The sequence below is a fragment of the Miniopterus schreibersii genome, assembly GCF_964146895.1.
Source record: "Miniopterus schreibersii genome assembly, chromosome: 2".
Lineage (NCBI taxonomy): Eukaryota > Metazoa > Chordata > Mammalia > Chiroptera > Miniopteridae > Miniopterus > Miniopterus schreibersii.
Window position 1 is genome coordinate 92,918,134 of NC_138102.1, and position 10,240 is coordinate 92,928,373.

The following is a 10,240-nucleotide window of genomic DNA, read 5'->3' on the forward strand; positions in this document are numbered from 1 at the left end:
GGAATATAGCTGTGCAACTCTAATTGTATGGGGAAAGCCTCAGTCCTATTGGTTGAAATAGGATTCCAGGAATTCCTTTATAAGGGCTGGCTCAGATGGCAGGAACACAGTACAGGCAGGCAGGTCAGTGCAGGTTTCTCCCTAAAGTGTAGTTTGTGTGAGAGGCCCCTGTGTAGAAGTGGCTGCTAGGCTCTGTTTTTTAAAAATTTGAGCCCAGTTAGCCACCAGGAGCCCTTCTTAGTAGGTATATTCTTTCTCAGGGTTCACAAGTCAAAGACATTACAAAAGGAGAAACGATTGCTTTGGATTAAAATAGATTTGAGAGAAATAAAAACAACACGCAATGCATGAGCCTTGATTGGTTCCTGGTTTCAAGAAACCAGCTTCAAAAGATATTTGGCTCAGCATGGCTCAGTGGTTGAGCCTTGACCCATGAACCAGGAGATCACGGTTTGATTGGGCTGGATCCCCAGTAGGGGGCGTGCAGGAGACAGACGATCAAAGACTCTCATCACTGATGTTTCTATCTCTCTCTCTCCCTCTCCCTTCCTCTCTCTGAAATCAATGAAAATAAAAAAAGATATTTGGGGGCAAATGGGGAATTTCGAATATGGCCTTGTTATTAGATTAAATTAAATAATTATTTTTATTTTGTTAAATGTGACAATGGTGTCCTTACTTTCTGGAGATGTATTTGAAGGATAAAAGTCAGTATGTTTGTAATTTACATTAAAATGATTCAGAAATATATATATGATAGATGATGATAGATGATAGATAGGTAGATAGATAGATAGATGATAGACAGATGATAGATAGATAGATAGATAGATAGATAGATAGATAGATGATAGATAGATAGATGATAGATAGATAGATAGATAGATAGATAGATAGATAGATAGATGATAGATAGATAGATGATAGATAGATAGATAGATAGATAGATAGATAGATAGATAGATAGATAGATAAATAGATAGATAGATGATAGATAGATGATAGATGATAGAGCAAATATAGCAAAATGGTAACTATTGTTAAAAGTAGGTGGTGGAAATATGAATGTTCTTTGTGATATTCTTTCTACTTTACTGTGTATATTTAAAACATAACAACAATGAAAAAATTTATAACAAAAGTTTACCAACTAAATGAAGATGACTATAGGATGGAGATTTGAAGGTAGGCCTCTGTTGGTTAAGTTTGCCCACCTGGTCCCCTCTCTCAGTGTTCTATCCAGCTGTTGGGCCCTCCTGCTGTTGGGCTCAGCCTGGATTCTGAGGCTTGAGTGAGTTTAGAGACTGCTGAGCTCCCTAGAACCAGACCAAGAAGCATGGGTTCTGGAGATGGACAACAAGGCAGGACTTCTCATTTGCATCTTTGAGATTAAGATAAACATTTCTCCCATAATGACAGCCTCTGGAAGAGACAGATCCTGTACAGAAAAGCAAGAACCCCTCCTGGGCATCTCACCAGTATAAAAAGGTACAGAGTGAATAGTGCAGTAAGAGATTAAAAAGGTACAGAGTGAATAGTGCAGTAAAACATAAGTGTGTCAAATCAACATGTTGTATACCTTAAATTTACACAATGTGTCAATTATATCTCAATAAAACTGGGGAAAAAATAACACAACCCTGGCCAGGTGGCTCAGTTGGTTGGAGCGTTGTCCCATACACCAAAAGTTTGCGGATTCAATTCCATTTAAGGCACTATCTATAAGGTTTTGGGTTCAATCCCCAGTAGGAGCATGTATGGGAAGCAACTGATGGATGTTTCTCTCTCACATTGATGTTTCTCTCTCTCTCTCTCTCTCTCCCCCTTCCTCTCTCTCTAAAATCAATAAAGACATATCCTCAGGTGAGGATTTAAAAAAAAGAAAGAAAGAAATAACACAGTAAGCAGCAGCAAGACTGGGCCCTGAAGTTAGAACCATTTACCAGAGTAGAAAGTCAGTCCTGGCATTAAAATGAGGTTAATATTCCCCAATTCAGTGAACAGACTTGGCACAATTTCCAAAAATATCAGCGAACAACTTTATGAACTTGACAAAATTATCTCATATGGAAAAAGTGAGCCAAAAATACAGGCTTGAAGAATATTTTTGGAGGTTGTAAGCTCTTTGAGAAGAACCATGCCTGACTTGTCTTTCTTCCCACCAAAACCCCCATCAGTACAATAAGATCTTACACATAATAGATACTAAAAAAAAAAAAAAAGTTTAATTCAACTGAAATGAGTGAACAACAAAGTCAACTCCAGAAGCCTCACCTGTGCTGACCAAACAGCCCTGCATTGACATCCTTGTGAGGCACAGGTCAGCAGGATCACCAGCGGCATAGAGAATCAAGGAGCACAAAACCTCAAAAGCCAGATTCCAAGAAATTCAGCAACCATATTCATCAGGGCTGGATTTCCTCATAACGTGGCACAAATGCTTAAGTATGGACCACAGGTATCTGGGCCTTTGGACATTTGCATATCAGATGCTGAGGCAAATACTATCTACAAGTAAAGGATCTGCCACTGTTGGAAATGTCTCTAGAATGCCAGCCCTGGCTTTGGAGTTCAGTAAACATGGGGTGGATTATTGGATCCACCAAACACTGGTTGTTCTTTGAGCATAAATTTCCTCATCTAAAATGGAAATTTTAATAGCACCTCTCCCATAAAAAACTCCAGTAAGATAATACATATGCAAACTATCTGCCAAAATGTATGGTTTCATAGCAGGCACTCAATAAAAAATAGCAGGTATTATTGTTATATAGCAAATGCAGTTAACAGGACACTTTTTTTTTTTTAATCCTCACCTGAGGATATTTTTTCCATTGCTTTTCAGAAAGAGTGGAAGAGAGAGAGAGAGAGACAGAGAGAAACATCAATGTGAGAGAGGCACATTGACTGGTTGCCTCCCACACAAGCCCTGACTGGGACCAGGGATGGAACCTGCAACAGAGATATGTGCCCTTGGCCACAATCAAACCCGGGACCCTTCAGTCTGTAGACCAATGCTCTAACCACTGAGTACTGACCAAGGCAACAGGGCACTTCTAAGTGCAATCTGCCAAAACAAAATGGCCAGCTTTCTTAAATATAAGGAAGAAATTCCACTATCACCTTTGAAATACATTTATTAGTCAACTTAATGATTTCTTTCCCTGTATTCTTTAAGGTTGTAAGGAGAAATGGGAAATGCATGACAGAATTGTCTTCTATGTAAGTTTTGGCCTACCAACAGGTTAGTCAAGTCTATTAGGATCAGAACTAGGTCATATATGTTTTCTGTATTCCTTTGGGTCCAGCAATGTCAGTCACAGAATAAGTGCTCAACAACAAAAATTGGTAAATTGAATGAAATCCATCTGAAGGTAAAAAACGCTGACCTTACTTTACATAAAGAGGAACTCAGGGAGCTTCTCTGGGAAGGAGGTGAGCATGGTACAAGAGGTCTAGTGGAGCCCGGCCAGGCATGGCTCAGCGGTTAAGCGTCTACCTGGGATCCAGGCGATCGGGGTTCGATTCCCGGTCAGGGCACATGCCCAGGTTGCGGGCTCGATCAATGACTCTCTCATCATTGATGTTTCTATCTCTCTCTCTCCCTCTCCTTTCCTCTCTCTGAAATCAATAAAGATATATTTAAAAAAAAAAAAAAAAAAAGAGGTCTAGTGGAGAAGCCATTGACCATAGAAATCTTCACAGGAAATGCTAAAGAAGATGGTATCCTGGCTCCTTTGCCCTTTAGAACCCTTGACCTGAAAGAGGAAAATTTCCATAGCTTCTTTTTATTTTTTTTCAAATATGTCTTTATTGATTCAGAGAGAAGAAGGGAGAGGGAGAGAGAGAAGCATCGATGATGAGTCATTGATCAGCTAGCTGCCTCTTGCACACCCCACACTGGGGATCGAGCCCACAACCCGGGCATGTGCCCTGACCGGGAATCAAACTGTGATCTCCTGGATTGTAGGTGGATGCTCACCGGCTGAGCCAAGGTGGCCGGGCTCCATAGCTTCCTCTTGATGAAAGTTTTAACTGGGGCTACAGTTGGGGAATCTGGGTTCAAGGAAACAGTCATTCCAGCTGGCTGTGTTATCAACCACCATTAAAGGGTAATTTTATGGGGCTACCAGGTCTATGGAGAAGGAAATGAACTATAGAAAAATAAATTGACATTCTAAAAGCAAGAAAATCTATAAACTAGAAAAGAACCCTGAGGTCAGAGGCTCCATCATTTTACACAGAAGGCCCAGAGGGAGTAAGTGTCTGGCCAGGAACACCTAACATGTTAGTAACAAAGCAGGTACTAACTAAAATGTAAGCCTCTGACCCCTTATTTCCAGCTCTTCCCACTCCAGTCTGCCTCCCCCAGGAGACAATTCCTCTGCCTCACAGAGTCACAGATGGACAGACAGTCTCATTATTCCTCCTTTCTCAAATCTCCAAGTCAATCTTCCACAGCCTTCCCCATCCCTCCTGCCCTGTGGGCACCATCAAGTCCGAGGGGGCATTCCACTCAGAGAGCATCGGATTGGGACTTGGGCTCTTCCTGAATTGTTCTGTCTGCTTAAATGAGCTGTCAGCCACTGACTACATCAAAGACAAAGCAAAAGGCATCTGTGTTTCTTACACTGTCCCCAACTGCCAAGCCCAGTGCTAGAGAAGCAGACCCTTTGTGCACCAAGGGGGAGTCAGAGAAAGTCCTCTGGCATCAGACTGGCCTCTGGGGGAGGAGAGAGAGGAAATTGTTTATGGAAGTCCCAGAAAGTGTTCTCATTTAAACAAACAAACAAACAAACAAATAAACAGCAAGAACATGATAAGATGGAGAAAGAGCCAAGGGGGTGGAGAGTGGGAGCTGGGGAACAAGCAAACTTTTGAAATTGCACTGTAACTAAAGCACAACTGCTTTCCAGATTTTCATGGCTGGGAGGGGAGGTATGTTTATTAACCTGGACAAAAGACTTCAGGCAAATGAAACTGCTGCCCAGCCTTGTTTCAAAACATTTAGCATGCAAATGAGACACATGCACTGGGGCATGAAGGGGGGAGCGAATGGGACCACCAAGTAACACTGCACAGGTCTTGAGCAGTTGAAGAAGGAAACCCAAACGGGACAACCCTGAAAGTGAAAGGATGCACTGGGAAGAAGGGAGTGGGATGGGGCAGTCATCCCATTTCTACCAGGGACAGTTTTCATTGGTTTGGTCTGGGCTGATACCAAGGCTAGGAGCTAGCTGGTTTGGTCTCCAGGGACTGGGAGTACACCAGACTGGGACCCAGCAGTAAGTGAGTTGGTACCAAAATTAACCCAGTGGGGTTGCCTACCCAGTAGTAACCACTGCACTAAGATCAGGAAGGCACTGCCAAGGTGTTTGCGTAGCAGAAACTAGCACATGGGGCCCAAAGGAACGCTTCAGGATGGGTGGAGGGAAACTATACCACCACGAGTCACTGTCTGGTGGTTTTGCGTTGATTTCAGAACCTGTGGCTAAGGCAGAAAGACCAAGAGGGCCCCTGGCCAGGTTGCTTTTTCTCCTCCCAGCTGCTTCTGTCCCTCTCAGGCTTCTGGACACAAAACAGCTGAGCAGATAAACAAGTCACCACCTGCTCCCTCCTCCCCCATGACACTGCTCCTGTCCCCAAGTCCCACCCCTTCCTCCTTGCACTCTCCTCCTCCATTCTTCCCTGAAGCCAAACTTCCCAGCAGCAGCTGCTGCAGCCAGCTCTCTCCCCTCCTGTGCCTGTTTCCAGCAGCATCCCCCAACATAGCCCCCCTCCACCCCCTGCTCCCACCAATGGCAAATGAGGAACATGTGTACAGAGCCCTGGGCTGTCCCTCCTCCTGCAGACATTTCAAACAAAACAGTGTGCTTTCAGAAATTAATTCCTGGAGCTCTGGGGACCCCAAGGGAAACAAGTTTATGGCATCCACAGCCCTGGAGCCAGTGTCTGGCCACTGTGCCCAGAGCCCTTGCACAGAAGTTGGATGGACGGGGTTAATCTGAGCAGAAATAGGAGGCGACCAGCTCTATTCCAAACTGAGGGAGGCAGAGCCTTGGGATGAGGGCAGCAGGAAGCAGTTTAAACCTTGAGTAAAGACCAACTTTCTAGTAGTTTGTGTGTGCACACACGGTACGCTCTTGTATTAACAAAATAAAGGTTGTCACAACAGACTCTGGGTTTTGTAGTCAGAAGCTCTGAGTTGGTGCTGTTTAATAAGTCCCCAGTGCCAATGGAAGGCATTCCTGAGGGCCTGGTGGTGGTGGTGGTGGTTGGGGGGTGGGGGGCTGGATGGGGAACAGATGACTTGGGGACAAGAGAAGAACCGGAGAGCCTCCTCCCAGGGAAGGGTGTATGCCATAAGCTGCGCAGTGGAGATCCCCCAGAGGTTTCCCGGCAATTTAGAGTTTAAATTTGGGTTACTGTTGGCTCAACCAGCCTGTCTTTACCTCCAAATTTCCATGTTTCCTCAGAGCTCTATCTTTACTGTTTTATGGACAAGGCAAGGCATGGATTTGTTTGAGGAAAACAGACCTGCCTTCCATTTGCCAACTGTTTCCAATTTGTCTGCATAGTTCAATGCTATTTTGTGTAAAGTAGCAGGAGCACTGAGCTGAGTGCTGAGTCTGAAACAGTCAATGGCTATGTGACCTTTGACAAATTACATAACCTCTCAGAGCCTCAGATTTCTCATTGATAATATGGAAATAATATCTACCTCACACATGTTACTACTCTATTTTTCAAGTGAAGTTAAATGACAAAGCAAAGTATGGTAACACACATAAAAAAACAAGCATTCTGCCCAGCCGGGAGTGGCTCAACAGTTGAGCATTGACCTAGGACCCAGGAGATAGCGGTTCAATTCCCAGTCAGGGCATGTGCCCCTGTTGCGGGCTCGATCCCCAGTCAGGGGCGTGCAGGAGGCAGCCAATCAATGACTCTATCATCATAGATGTTTCTATCTCTCTCTCTCCCTCTCCTTTCCTCTCTCTGAAATCAATAAAGATATATTTTTAAAAAATAAAAACAGAAAACCTCCCAAGCATTCTGCTGGGGCAGCCTTGGTGCTCAATAAAAATTTCCTTTTATTTTTTTTGTATTCCGTGGGAGACTAAATGAAAATGGAAACACCAAATGGGCAATTTAAAGTGAAAGTGGCAGGTGCAAAGGGGGCCAAACAGTGATTCTGAGGAGGCACCTCTAGGCCCACTGGATGAAGAAGGAGGAGGAGCCAGGTGAAACTTTGGTAGGAAGTGGACAGGAGTTCTTGTAGAGCCGTGTTTCTCATCCTCAGCATCACTGACATTTTGGACCAAGTAATTCTTTGTTGTAGGGGCCTGTGCATTGTAGCATTATTTGATTCCCTTCACACAAAAAGCAGAGAAGGGAAGGAGAAGCTCCTACAGAAGGGACAGAGGCTCCTAAGGAGCAGAGATGGGGATGGCAGAGAGGCTTCGGAAAGCCGCTGCTCTCCGCACCAGCGGGCAGCAGTTTCTCTCTGCTATCACCAAGAGTCAGGGTCAGGCCAAGGACTGGGATGAGTCACACATGGAGTACTCACGTTCTAGCTGTGCTCAGTGCTACCTGCGAGCCTCTGGTCTCAAAAGGCTTCTTACACACCTTCCTTCCTTTATTTTTCTTGCTCTCTCCTCTTTTTCCTCTCTACCTTTCTTAGTGAAAGGACTCCTTTAACAAGAGTTACCAGGTTTCAATTGTCTGTGTTCCCCTTTCTCTTTTAACAAGGATTACACATTCAGGGCAATTGGGCCTGCCCGGTTGCTGCCCAAAGGTTTCTGGGTTTGGCTGCCCAGTCACAAAATGGGAGCTCCCAGGGAACCTCCCCCAGGAATTCTGAGAGCACTAGGCATCCTTGCAGAGGTGGGTAGTTCAAGTTGCCCCCCTTGGTCAGGCATTTGGCCACCAAGTCTCCTTCTACTCCATGGACAACTACAGGAAGAGGGGAAAATGGGAAACACCAAATTATTTGTGATCTGACTTGTCATTTAGAAAGAGAAACATCTCACAATATATACATATATCAAATCATTATGTTGTACACAAACTTACACAATATCATATGTCAATTATAAATTAATTAAACTGGAAAAAAAAAAAGACAAATAAGAGGCCAAGAGAATAAATGAGTTTATGAAAATAGCAGAGGGGGAAAAGTAAGAGGAGAAGAAAAAAGGGAGGAATCCCCATAAATTCCCTTTGATCCTGGACTCTAGCTACCAAGAATGCAATGGAGGAAACAGGCTCTGAGGACAGGGTCCAAACAGGTTTTACTGAGAAAATTAAAAAAGATCAAAATATTTATTGTGGAAGTATGGGAGACTGAGCAATGTTCACTGGATATAGCTCTGCTCTACAGGACAATCGGGCAGATTGTTCCTCAGTGTAAAAGTGCACACTGGGCTCCCCAATTTAAAAGGCCTGGGAACTGTGCCCTTTCCCACAATGCATGTGGAGGTCATAGGCTCAGTACACATGGAAGGCTAGCAACTCCAGAGCCCTCGTTTTATAAATGGGAACACCACGGCTGACAGGTCATGTGATTTCCCAAGTTCACTCAGGGGCTGAATGATGGAAACTGCTCCAGAACCCGGACCCTACCAGGTGTTCCTTCCCACAAGCCATAGCAGTGACCTGGCCAACAGATGAAGGAGTGCAAAGTGATTGTGCAAACAAAACAGACATAGGTGCAAAAGCAAAAGGTGACTGGATACAGAGGCTGTGGTTGTGGCGTTGAGGTGGGTTTTGAGTTCTTTTGGCAGAGGTTGGGGTGGTAACAATCAACTTTTGGTCCTTGAATGTCTCTGAAAGGGCAGGCCAGGTGTCAGCCTTCCTCTTTCCCACAAGGCTCCTGCCTGGGAGCTCCCCCAGCCCATTCCTGGCTTCCCGGATGCTTGGTTACTTTCCAGGACACAATTTTTAGCACCTTACCAGAGGACTGAAGGGGAGTCAGGATCAGTGTCTAGCTCAGATTGCTTTACTCTGAGCCGGACAGCATCTTAGGAAACTACCCACAGTGCACAGTCCTACCATTCAAGAGAGAAACATGAAACTCAAGCTCTGAAAGTCACATGTAATTGCCAAGGACACCCTAGCCTGGGGCTAAGTCAAGGGCATTAGCCTGGGTGGCTCCAGACTGCTTTGCTGCTTGTTTCAATCCTCCCCCAAGACCCTCAGCACCACTCGCCTAACCCCTCACAGGATACCCAGCCAGGCCCCCTGAAGAAGCAATAGTCTTTGTGCTTACCTTGGAGTCACTCAGCTGTGAAAACAGCATGCAACTTCCCAGGGTTCTGAGAAATAACTTTCCTAAGAGTGTCAGCAGCTGCAGACGCCCCTGTCATAAACTGTCCTTCTATAAGCTGCTTAGGTCATTTATCCCCTCCCTGTTAGCTACTCATTACCCAGCTTAATTAGGCCAGGAAATGCTCACTCAGAGGACACTCTCAGCAGGAGGCAAGGCTGGAGGAGAGATTCTCAGCATTTCCATTTCCTGAGCTGGGGGCTGGGGAAACCTGGAGAAGGACTGCCGGAGGTGGCAGGGCTGCACCTCCTGCAAACAGCTGCTGGGAAAGAGGCTGAGATGCACACATTTGCTCCCCAGGCCCTCCAGGGAGCTGAAGGTTGCACTTGTTTATCAGAATGGCACCGGATCTGAAAGCTTGGCAGTGCCTGCCCACCCCCACTCTCACCTTCCTATCTTAGTTAACGAGCTTCACCACCCTGCCCCCCATGATCTCCTAGGGAACAGGTTGCACCCTCAGTCCATTCCCAGGCAGAATCACAGCCAAAGACACAACCTTCCATTTTCAGCTAGCCCCTGACCTTCACCCTGAACTACTTTGGTCATACTTGTGGCCAGCTAGACCTCCCCAGAAAGAGCTTGCCAAGGTTCTTCTGAGGTTGAACACTGGAATGGGTTTGTTGCTCTAAACCTGTGTGTTGCTTCATCCAGTTTTGGGCTTTCTGCTGCTGTGATGGTGGAGGGAGTAACAGGAACAAGGGTTAATGGCATGGGATTTGGAGTCTCAATCAAGTCCAACTCTGCTGTTAACTAATTCAGTGACCTTGGATAACCTATTTTATCTTTCTTAGCCTCAGTTTCCTTAGCTGAAAAAAATACAGATAGTAATATTGACATCTTGGGAGGTTGCGATAATCTACATATATCCTTACACCAGAGAAGGTGAACATTCAGGAAGAAGCACCAATGTCAGGA

General features: G+C 45.1%; 1 protein-coding gene across 1 annotated transcript in view; it reads right to left on the bottom strand.

Moving 5' to 3' along the window:
- ADA2 (adenosine deaminase 2) overlaps nt 1-9,350 on the bottom strand; it is an 85,401-nt gene extending 76,051 nt beyond the window's left edge. Inside the window, exon 1 of the mRNA XM_081129294.1 lies at nt 9,269-9,350. The gene's annotated coding sequence lies outside the window, so the exon portion shown is untranslated. The remainder of the gene's footprint in view (nt 1-9,268) is intronic.
- Between the last annotated feature and the right edge of the window lie 890 nt (nt 9,351-10,240).